Source organism: Saccostrea echinata, unplaced genomic scaffold (genome assembly GCF_033153115.1).
Source record: "Saccostrea echinata isolate AGI-Se365-2 ecotype Australia unplaced genomic scaffold, CSIRO_AGI_Sech_v1 ptg000025l, whole genome shotgun sequence".
Lineage (NCBI taxonomy): Eukaryota > Metazoa > Mollusca > Bivalvia > Ostreida > Ostreidae > Saccostrea > Saccostrea echinata.
Window position 1 is genome coordinate 18,855,001 of NW_026889774.1, and position 12,063 is coordinate 18,867,063.

At 35.8% G+C, this 12,063-nt stretch overlaps 1 pseudogene; it reads right to left on the minus strand.

Annotated features, from left to right (window-relative positions):
• Positions 1–7,643: 7,643 nt before the first annotated feature.
• On the minus strand, positions 7,644–10,786 carry LOC133192927 (uncharacterized; annotated as a pseudogene).
• Positions 10,787–12,063: the final 1,277 nt, after the last annotated feature.

Consider the following 12,063-nt stretch of genomic DNA (forward strand, 5'->3'; position numbering starts at 1 on the left):
AACTTTATGATCATTTATAAATAGATTAAATAAAATTACATTGAAAAAAAGGTTCTTTATTTCTTAAGACTTTTGTGCCTTTTTATATTTAATTTAGCTAAAGTACGAGCATTTATAACATGTCGAGAGTGTGGGAAGCGACGAGTTGTTTACAGTTCAGCCAAGTTATCCCCTGCTGAGTTGAGGTCTATTGGAAGAGTAGAGGAGGAGCTCATTTATATCTGTGGGGATCCACTCTTTCATGCAGGAAGGTTTCATGACACAATCCTGGTAAAGGAGGGTCTTGTATGCAACTCTGAAATTGAGGCTGCATACTATGCAGGTTTGTAAGTTAAATTTTTTGGTAAAAGAATCTTTGCATCTGTAACCATAGCAATCAAACTGAAACATTGGTAATAAGAATGATCAATAGCAAATGTATATTTGTCTCTTTTCTTTTTGTACAGGGAAAACCATGGTTTTTGATGACATTTGTGTGTACTGTGGTGACCCTGAGGTCATTGAAACAGATGATATTCGTCAGTTACGAGAGGACTTTGGAATTGTTCGACCAATTTGTTACCCTTGCAAGCAATTGCGACCTGTGAAAACTAGAAATGCAAAAAAAAACAAAGAAGAGAAAGTGAAATTTTAATAGAAACAGTTTATCATCATAAATCTCATTTAAAAAATTGATGTACATCAAAGTTTATTCTTTTCAGATTTCTTTCTATTAAATTTTAGGTAATGAAAAACGAAATTCCATCCAAAATAAGAAATAAAATTTTTGAACACAATTTTTGATTTTATTTTTATTTTTCTGACCGACTGCTTGAATTTAAAACTTTTATTTTTATTTTTATTTCGACCCCCCGACTCAATTTTGAAAAAAAAATTCCCGTAAAACAGAAAATAAAAAAATGTTGGCCTTAGTTCTTGTTCTTTCTTTTCTTCTGCTTTTTTCTTCTTTTCTTGTAAAATTTCTTCCGATGTAAGAAGTCTGTGTAAGTAAGTTTTCTCTTACTTTGCGAATCTGGCCGTGGTTTCTGTTCGGGAGAGGGAACATCAAAGAGAGTAGACAGTTAATTGTTCCACAAGTCGGAAAATTCATTGTTACATTCTGGAGTAATGAGTTCGACATTAACACCACCATTAGCAAGATCAGAAAGAATTTGTGAGGCAGTAACAGTTTCAGAGAGATTAAAAACTTGATCCTCTGAATCGGCCACTGGGGTAATTGGTAAAAAAGGATCTGGATCTCTGATTTTGGAAGAAGACGGTGCAACTGCAAGTTCACTTACAAAACTAGAAGAAGCACGCTGATCGACGGCTTGTTTGCTCTCAGGAGAGGTGATGTTAGCGGGTTGCTGAAAATAAGATTGAACTGATAAAGTGGCCAATGCAGATGGAATCGGGCAGGGTGCTAAAACAGTTGACTCGGCGGCTAAAGAAATCCGACTGGGTGCTGACACGGTAGAGTCAAAGATAGAAGGAATCAGGGAGGGTGTAGACGGAGTCGAGTCATCATTAGAAATCGTCAAAGGTGTTGTCCCATTTGACATGAGCTCTGTTTCAGAAGTCACTGTCGATGACACTGAAATAGGTTTAGAGATGGAAGGACCCTTTTGAGTAGATGTGGTGGACTCAAATATTCTAGAAGGGGCTAACGCATCAGCAGGTATTACAGATCTATCCAAGGGATAAATACCTGTCGCACGAAAGCCACTAGTAATGTTTTGTGGTGTCAAGGCTCTCTCAAAACTTTGTCTAAATAGACCTGGCCAAGACTTCTTGTTAACGATGTTGTCGGGGCTAGCATTCATGAACTCAGAGCAGACATGCTTGTACGCTGCTTTCAAAGGCCCGTTTATGCTTTTGTCAAGGGGTTGCAAAAAGTGTGTTGTGTGCGGGGGCAAGGCGAGGATATGAATATCATTTTTGACAGCAGCCTCCAGCAGCCCAATAACTTCGTGGCTAGAATGACTGTCAAGAATAAGAAGTTGGGGGCAGTGAGGACCGCAGTTGGACAAAAAAACTTGATGAAACCATTCCTCCCCAAGGATGTCATCCATCCAAGCCCTCGCCTGGTAGGTGAATACTGTTCCTTGAGGTGCATCCTCAACCCCCCAGGACTGAAGACACCTTTTGGTTTTCCCTCGTACAACAACCATTGGGGGCATAGAACTGCCGCTAGCATTCACGCAAAGTAGTGTAGAAATAGATTCGCGACTGTTTGACGTCCTTCCCGGTACTTTCGCACCCTTCCTAGCACACACGGATGATGGCTGGTGCTCCATCTGGAAGCCAGTTTCGTCGGCATTCCAGATAGCTGCAGGATTACCCTGTATATTTAAATCAGTGACAAGCTTAGACAGGGTATTAAAATACGATTCTACCACTGATGGGTTCAACATTCGTGAGCGAACGACGGACAGTTTCAACGGCCTTTTTATGCTCAGTGTCGGGTGTCTTTTACGTAACCCGTCAAACCAGTCTTTTCCTGGTATACCTCCTTTAAAAGGTGAGAGATTTTTAATTTGTTTACAAGACGCCCAGTTTTTACTAGCAGTTGTTGCCTGCTGACACCGAACCCCATGGAAGCCGCATTTTCAATTTTTGTAACCAACTCCTCTTCCAGTTTTGCTGGTAGCGCCGGGGGGCGACCTATTGGCGCACCAGGAACAACTCTTTTAGCTACTCGGTCACTTAGAGTTGTTTTGGGAATTTTAAACATTTTACTTGCTTTTCCCAGACTCAACCCCCCTTTTACTGCATCTAAAGCTTTTTCCATGTCCTCGGGACTGTAGTTTTGGTACACCCCCTTTTTAACATATTTTTAGTGGCATTTCTGCAATAAAAAGACAAATATATAACTCCGTATTTATAAGAATAAAAAATTTAATATTAATATATTCTGTAGCGTTTGTGAACGAATATTAAGCGTATGAGCTGTCTTGTTGTAAATTTAACGAACGACTTGTTTGGAAACGCCCCTTTATGCATTGATTATGGAGTGCGGGGTAAAGTCGATCAGGTAATTTTCAGTATTAATTCGGTTTGAAATATAATTCTAAATTTAGATTTATGTTTTTTTGACATGTTTGTTATGTTTCATGCAAATATATTTGAATTTTTACTGCAGAAAAAAATTATACTCACCAGAAAGTCTATTTGTACCGAGGAACCTATAGTACGTCTGCTTTTCTGTTTTGCTTTCACTTTGATGTTTTTGGTGACGTCACGCAAGTTTTCGTGTTATTTTACAAATAATAATTATATTAACAAAATATGTTGGACGCATTTAATTACCTGAATTTTTAAAAAATAGACAGGTACAAATTAACGTAAAATAAGAAAAAAATGTTAAAATAATTTTAATAAATTTTTATTTGTTCGGATTTGCCCCATCGGTCGAAATTACCCGGATTGACTCTACTTTCCACAAAGTTTTACTAAATAAGTCGTTGTAATTACAAATCTGCAATTAAGAATACAGCCTATTCATGAATATTGATGAAGGAAGTGCGTAAACAGTATATCGACACGCATGTCCGCGGGAAATCATAGACAACGAGGTACGTTGCATTTTGACTACGATTTTGAATAAAAGTTAACATCTGTCATTACAGAGTAGATGGTTAATACTGGTTGTTTTCAAAGATAAGTATCTTTATGCATAAAACCTATGCCATCCATTTCAAAAGTTATTTTGTAAACCAAACAGCCTACCTAGTTTTCTTGACGCCTGTAGCGACGGTGTCACATGATGTTTGAATTTAAATAGAGGCATTACTTTCCTAGTAGGATAATAAATAATTATAATTTGAGATCTTTATAATGCGTTCATTTCCAATACGTTCTATTTCCATTAGTGAACTCTTCAAAATTAGGGGCGCGTTTGGTCGTCTGACATGGCATTGCGGTTAACACAAAACATGCCAATCTCAATCCAATTTTAAATGTTAAATGTATTTGTCATTCCAATTAAAGAATAGAAGAACTAAAAGACATATGTAAGAGAGCGCGAACCCTAAATGTATCATCCATTAATAAAAAAAAATACGACATTTCCGAGGCATGTGTGTTGTATTTAGATGTACCATACGATAAATAGATACATACGATCAACAATAGATATAAATTGATATCGTTGTCATTACTACTCTTGATGTATATAAAGTCCACAACAATAAAATATTTCATTTGCATTTTCTTAGGATTTGTTCATCGACATTCAACATATCGTTTACATGTTTACGTTACGTTTGTCCCTGAAATCCCGCGAGATTTGTACATTTTCCGACTTTTTCACAAAAGAGCGCACTAAGAAGTATAACTCTTCCATAGTGGAAATAGAACGTATTGTGTAGTTTACAACATTTTCGTTACTATGTTTGGTAAACAAAATAAATAAATTTTCAACTTTATTTTTAACTGACGCAAGTTAAGCGTGTATATCTTTAAAGAAATGATAAACATTTCAAACTATATGTTTTATGTAAAGTGATATTTGATTAACAGATAATTCTATAATTATTGTAAAAACGAGTGTGTATTAATAATCTAATTAAAACTTGTAATTAGCTGAGCAGCTATAATCAATGAAGATATAAATTTAACACAATTAACCAAAGGTGATAATTACTGGTACGTAGATATAGGGTTTGAAGTTAGGGGTGACTCTCCATGGAGGTCAACATTACGGCTACTGTCACAATTAACGTCCAAACATGGTTCCATATATTTTAACATACAATTTTTCGCTATGTTAATAACTAACTTAAATGTCATAAGTGTGTTCCATAACATTTTATTTGTTCAGTAGAATTTACTTGGCGGGTTTAAATCCCGTGCCGTTTTGTAGTCAGTTTGGGTGTAGCAAATGAGTAGAGCAGACGGACTTGACTTGCTCGAGTATTTACAATAGTATTCTTCATAAATTATTGACCAGACTTTCACATCTCTTCTGAGGTAAGTTTGTTTTATTAATTTAAACTAGTTGGGCACAGTTCCTTTTTTCAGTAACTGTTACGCTAAAAGGGAATTGTTCCTCTCTTCAGTAAACAAGTTGATAAAATAAGTTTGTATCTTAATTGGTAGTCTAAGTACACATGTATTATTGTCACTTGTTTTGTGGTTATCTTTGAAACCTAATGATTTCTTTTAATATTTTTTTCTGGCTCTCTTCAATTCATTTTATAACTGTCTTGTCAAGAAGTTTTCTATTAAAACAATTATTTAGTATGTCTATCAATCACCATGAATAAACATTTAAAAAAATGTAAGATATAGGATTTTGATTTTAAGACTTTAATATTATAAATTAAAAAAAAATAACCTCGCAGTGACCTTGCTTTGTTTAAGATTCAGTAATAAAAAGATATTAAAATACAAAATGTAATTGAAAAATAATGGTCATTACTGACATTTTTTGAAAGTAATGCATTACAATTACTTGTAATTGAAAGATGATTCCATTACAGATTACATCCCATTACTTTGAAAAAATGTAATGATTACAATGCATTACCATTACCCCAGGTCTATCCATAGTTATTGCAAGACCAAATTACCATTGATCATTTCCTTCCTACAAAATATAGTTCTTAATTCTCCTTTTTATTTACTGGTTAAAAAAAGTCTTAAATGACTTTGGGAAACTTTAATACATAAATAGTTCAATATAGTTCCAAATAAATTATTTCGTCTAACATTAATTTTGATTTTAAACGGAAAAACCCTGCACGTTAAACAAGGGCAAGATCATGGAGAAGAACGCATTCAAACAGTCAACAACAAAGAAAAGGTAAGTCCTTTTTATAGATCATTCCCTTCCTTTGAAGTTGTAAACCTGAACACCAGAATTGTATATGTCAAACTGCTTCTGGTAATACATTGGAATATTCTGCTGAATGTTCAGAGTTTTGTTCTTAGATAGGCCTACAGTAGTAAGAGATAAGCGGCAAGGCTGGTAGTACTACTAATATGCTGAAGGACTGGCGGATTTACTGGATTTGGTGCGTCTCCTTTTATACTGGATTTTTTTTTCGGCAGTATGGTGGTTCATGCAAGTGCATGTTTATTGAGGCCTGGTAACACTAATGAATATGAATGTATTTTAACATATCATATACATTGCACCTTTTTCATAGTCTTTATGTTCACGGCTTTAGTTGTTTTTCTGATATTAGCTAGCAAATATCTATGTTGTTATAAATTTTAAATACTCTAAGATTTACTCATTAGCATATTATACTCATCTTCATTGGAGGCTAAGTAGTCATGTACTTTTTGTACTTGTAGTTTGTGTGTTCATTTTAACGGATTCTTCAGACACTTACTATCAATAATTACAACAAGAATTTCATTTTCCTTTCAGATTTGTGTTTCATTGTAGTGCACTGATAAATGCGTTTTTGTAAGCGCTGCTTCATCTACAAGAAATTCTTTTCCAGGTTGACTAGCTGGGCCCATAATATTACTTAAACTGATTTTCAAAAATGAATACAGTAAGGTTAAAATCGATTTAAAAACATCAGAGATTTGATAAAAATGTTCAATGATTATCTTTTAACTTTAGAAAGTAACACATGACTGTTAAAACAGCCCCATCCCGGCCATTCAATTACAGCGTGCAAGACTGCCATGCACAACAATTGCAACTTGATTTCTTCAATGCAATAGGTTCATCAATCTCGAGATCTGAGCGAAAGAAATATTCTTTGCCATTTTCAAATGCCCATTTTTCAGACGATAAGGTCGATTTTTCTCTAGCTCAGTGTAGTAACCCTTGGACTTCCGGTCCAAGAACTGTCATTCATGCTAATGATACATAAGAGCCTCTAGAGGCGTGATGTAGTGCATATTTGCATCTGCAACTCTTCATCGCCTTTATTGAGATTTTCCAGCTAGAGCAATGGAAATGCTTAAGTACTTAAGTCTTTTTCAGGAAGCCTTGGTATTGCTTACGGAAAAGAACGGAGAATTTATTTTTCGGAATATTGCTGCATTACTTATGATGAACAGGTGAAAAAACCCCTAAAACCCCATATTATTGCTAAATGTTTTGTTAAACATGCAGTTTTTGATTTCTGTTAAGCGGACTCAAACGTAACTTCCGCTAATTGTATGAAAATAATTCAACCGTTAAATTACCGATATTTACAAAGTTCTCCTTACTTTTTAGATACAAAATTATATCCTATATATATTTTCCTATAAAATACTTGAATAGGATGTTGCGTTTCGGTATATTTATTTCATATTAATTAAGGTAGCTCATTTATAGATGTGCGTGTCAAGAAGTATGATAGAACCTCCATCTGGAGGTCCATTTCAATATTCTTTCCTCTACCACATTTACATTAACAGTTCCACACTAAAGTTTTCTGTAGTCTTATAGAAACTGCTAGATTAATTGCTATTAACAGTTTTGTGCACAGCAAGATGTACTTTGGGTAATATTTGGTGAAGAATTGCAGCAGTTCGAATTTCCAGTGGATTATTATTATCTTTCTATTATTCTCCCTAATAGAATCTTTTCGTGACACTTGAGACCGACCTTTCCAAATAAGAAGGAGGGTATAATCCAACTTCATGTCTCACAAATTATTCGCCAGTCTTCCTGTTCTTTTTTGTCCACTTTTCCTTTTTCACAACTACTACTAACCACACACCTTCTGGAATATCATCCTCTTCCATATCTCAATATGAAACCAACCGCCTCTGGGACAGTTTCTGTTCTCACAGAAAACCATGACTGCACCATGCTGCTCCGTCTTACATACACAATAAGGATAGGAGTCATCCTGCATTTCATCTGAGGTTTTCAGAATGTTCTGTACAATTGGCATTGAAGACTGAAAAACCATATCAATGATTTTACTAGATGTATCATGTAAACACAAGATTTTGTCTTGTATGTCGGGAACATCATGGGGTGTGTCCATTTCTAGAATATGGAGGGCAAGCAAAGTGATGTATCTCTCGGTACAAGATTCTAAGAAATCCTCATCATAGTTGAAAGGACTCTTTCACGTTTGATGTGTTAAAAGTAGTTCTTAAGAAATAAAGTACCAACTTCTCTTGAAATTTTTCCAGAGTACAACTCATTATATATGTCATAAAATTATCTTCAAAAGGCCATGAAAAAAAGTTTAATTGATAGATTGTTGTTTTACGTCCCATTCGATTGATTGTATGTTGTTTTACGTCCCATTCGAGAATTTTTCACTCATAGAGAGACGTCACCATATACCGGTGAAGGGCTACAAATTTTGACCTTTACTCGGCACTCAGGGCCATTGAGCAGCGAGAGATCTTTATCGTGCCAACGCCTACCGTGACAAGAGGCCACGGTTTTTAAGGTCTCATCCGAAGGACCCGCAACTTTCACTTCAAAGTGCCGAGCGCTTGGCGAAGGAACAGTTGCTACCCATTTTTTATCGACTTAGGTCAGTCGCTTCCGAGATTAAATCTCACGACCTCCCGAACACGAAGCGAGCGCTCTACCGACTGAGCTACCGTGAACGGTGCAATATTAATGAAATCAATCTGTTGTCAAAATTGCTACCCATTTTTTATCGACTTAGGTCAGTCGCGGCCGAGATTCGAACTCACGACCTCCCGATCACGAAGCGAGCGCTCTACCGACTGAGCTACCGTGAACAGTTAAAGTTTAATTGAAATAATTTACATGCTTAAGTTTAATTTTTTACAAAACTTTCTATTACACATTGATCTACAAAGTGAAACCAACCTGGAGAAGCAGGCATCTCTTGTCCCATTCTTGTGTATGTTTGGAATAAGTCCTTGAAGCTGTAGCCACTTCGTTGTTCCATTAATGCGTGCATTCTGTGAATCGTTGACTCTCTCTCTCACAACTTAATCCATCAACATGGAGGGGAAGAGTTAATGGAGATCCATCTGGTTTGAATGGAACAAACTTATGGTACTCATTGACAATGTCTATAGCATCTCTAATTTTACTTTCGTCTTTGTCTAAGACATCTAGAAGGACCTAAAAACTATTTTCAATATACATTTACATATGTACTCTTCTTTTATATTTTAAAATGTGAACTTGATAAATTAATGCTTACCATTTCACTCTTCTGAGTGAATTTCTGAGAACACTGATGAGGAATATGGAACAAGACACAGTCCTCTACTTCTTGAAAGAAAGGGATTCTGTTGGAAAGGATCCGTTCAACCAAGACTGTCAGTTGTGAACGGAGATCTACTTCATCCATCTCACATGGGAGTAATCTCTCCAAGGGAATTTTCAACACTCATAAGCCGTTGGGGATGCATCACTCAAGTGCAATGTATTGATACGATCCAAGGCTGCATAAGCTTGCATCATATTATACATTTTATTCTTTTTATCCCTTGTTTGATGCCGAACGGTCGTATTTTTTTTTGGATTGACGTTGTAAAAGCATATAGAGTAACAAGGTTTACCTAAAAAATGGCAACATAATAATTTCACTCTATAGATGCACACCATAAAATAAATTGTCATATATTTCAAAGTATTCTTTATTATAAATTAGCATTACCCTGATCAGTGTCTGACGATACACTGCTAATGTCAGACACCATGTTGGAAACACTACTTCACTGCTTACATGTGTCTGCATTTTCAACGGTGACCTTGGTTTCCTAACTGGTGACTGCGCTAGTGTATCAACCGACATCGGTGTAGAGCTGTCTTCAGCATATGGAATAGTTCCTACTATTGATGCATCTGATGGGAAAAGAAACTGATCTGTTGCTGCATTTCTCCATTTTAATACTTTTGAATCGAAGTTGTGTCTGTTTCTGTCCACAGCATTCCGGGTTGCGGAATATTGACCCAAATGATTAAATCTGGCAAAAAGCTGTAATGTGAAAGCAAAATTAATGATTGATCGATTGTATGTTGTTTTACGTCCCATTCGAGAATATTTCACTCATATAGAGACGTCACCATATACCGGTGAAGGGCTTCAAATTTTGACCTTTACTCGGCACTCCGGCAGCAGTGAGGGATCTTTATCGTGCCAACGCCTGCCGTGACACGGGGCCTCGGTTTTTAAGGTCTCATACGAAGGACCCGCAACTTTCACTTCAAAGTGCTGAGCGCATGGCGAAGGAACAGATGCTACCCATTTTTTATCGACTTAGGTCAGTCGCGGCCGAGATTAATCTCACGATCCCCCGAACACGAAGCGAGCGCTCTACCGACTGGGCTACCGTGAACGGTGCAAAATTAATGAATCTGTTGTCAAAATTGATGTTATTTCAAGGATATTCATTTCTTTCTTAATTAACATATTTCATATAACTTATTATGACATGGGTTTTGTGACATGGGTTAGGTAAACTGCTTTCCTGAATTCATGCTTTATGACAATTTTTTCTTTGTGAAGTTTTTATCAAAAATACATACATACTTTTCGTTTGCAACTTGCCAACCACATCTGTACAGAATTTAATTCCTGCAAATTGGACATTTTCCTTGGATTGCTTTGATAAGCCAGAATGGCCATAACTGTACAGATTATAGGTACCGCTGAAATTTTAGGTTCTGCCCTCAAAGAAAATTTATCGACTGTGCGTTTTGATGTAACTGACCCAAGCAAACAAGATGTCAATAATGGGCAGTGTTCTTTCATTTCAGGACGAAAGTCACTCCAACTAAACCTCTTCCACTCGGATCCTCGACTGATTTGTAGGCACCAAATTTGGAATCTTCTTGCTGTTGGAAAATTTTCATTTCATCTTGCACAGTCTCTCTAATAAGACTACAGAAAGCCTTTACAGCTCCCGTGCGTGTGTTCAAAAGAAGCTTTAATCCTCTCTGATACTGCCGAAGCCTTAAGTATGTGAGAGCTCTGTTTACAACAACTTCAGCTTTTGTCAACTACAAAATACAAGCATTATTGATATTATAAGTTTGTAGCCTTTCTGTGTAAAATTTATATGTCATAATAATTAAATCACAGATTATACATGAATTATACGTGGTACCTATATATAATTGGATGCAGCTGCATGGAACTGTGGAAAGGAAATTCAGTCTTTGTGTGAAAATGTATTAATTAGTATTGAGCATTTGAATCTGAAAAGTACCTTTTTCTTCTTTCTTTTTACTGGGGACAAAACTTCTTATGACCTGCCCTGCGGGGTAGCAGATGTAGCCTATGTGCATTAATAAATAATTATAAATAGCTAATTAAAATTCAAGAATTGATAGTATGTTACTCTGTCTTCTATTTTTAGACAGATATATGATCACATGGAATTTAAAGCATATGTGTGTTATATTATTATGATAGGAATGTATATTATAGTATATAATATATGCATAAACTAACGGATTTTTAAATAAGATTGATTTACTGTAATGATATTACTTTAAAACAAATTAATCTCATTATAAAATCTTACCTTTTCTGGAGACAATACCCTCATCTTTTTTATCTTTCTTGGTGTAGGGATAAGACTTTTTAGTTTTTTGCCAAGGTATGATGGGCCATCTGCAGTTTCTTTAACTTTTCTTAAGGCCTGAACACTGGCGTCATGGGATTTTGAATAACTGGTACTTGTCCAGACACTGTTGGCAAAGAAGTCTTTTCTTGTCCTTTTCTAACACATCTTTTACATTCCTGTCAATTTTTTAAAGTTAACCGCTAAAATCCTCTTGTCAATTGGATTTTTTGTGGAAAGGAACAACTTTCCACAACTGTTGGGGTCCATTTTCTCATGATAACCTATTTCTCAAGCTCCTTTCCCATTTTTCCATATTGACTAGATGCACCCTGGTTAATTTTTAGTCCCATCTTCAGTAATGAAAACTTTGGCCTCAGCTGTGTAAATACATCGGCGTTTATAATGTTTATATTGCCAATTCTGTATTTTTCCTATATATTTATTTATCCCCGCATTGCTGATCACAGCATTCGGATATTAAATTAACTGCACGTGCAAGCCTCAAAACAAAGTTGTAAACTTTCGTAGTAGCCTTTTCCATAGAAGGAAATCTCTATATTTGGATTCATTAATATTCTTTTTTTCTTTCTTGAGTAGCGTATTAGCCAA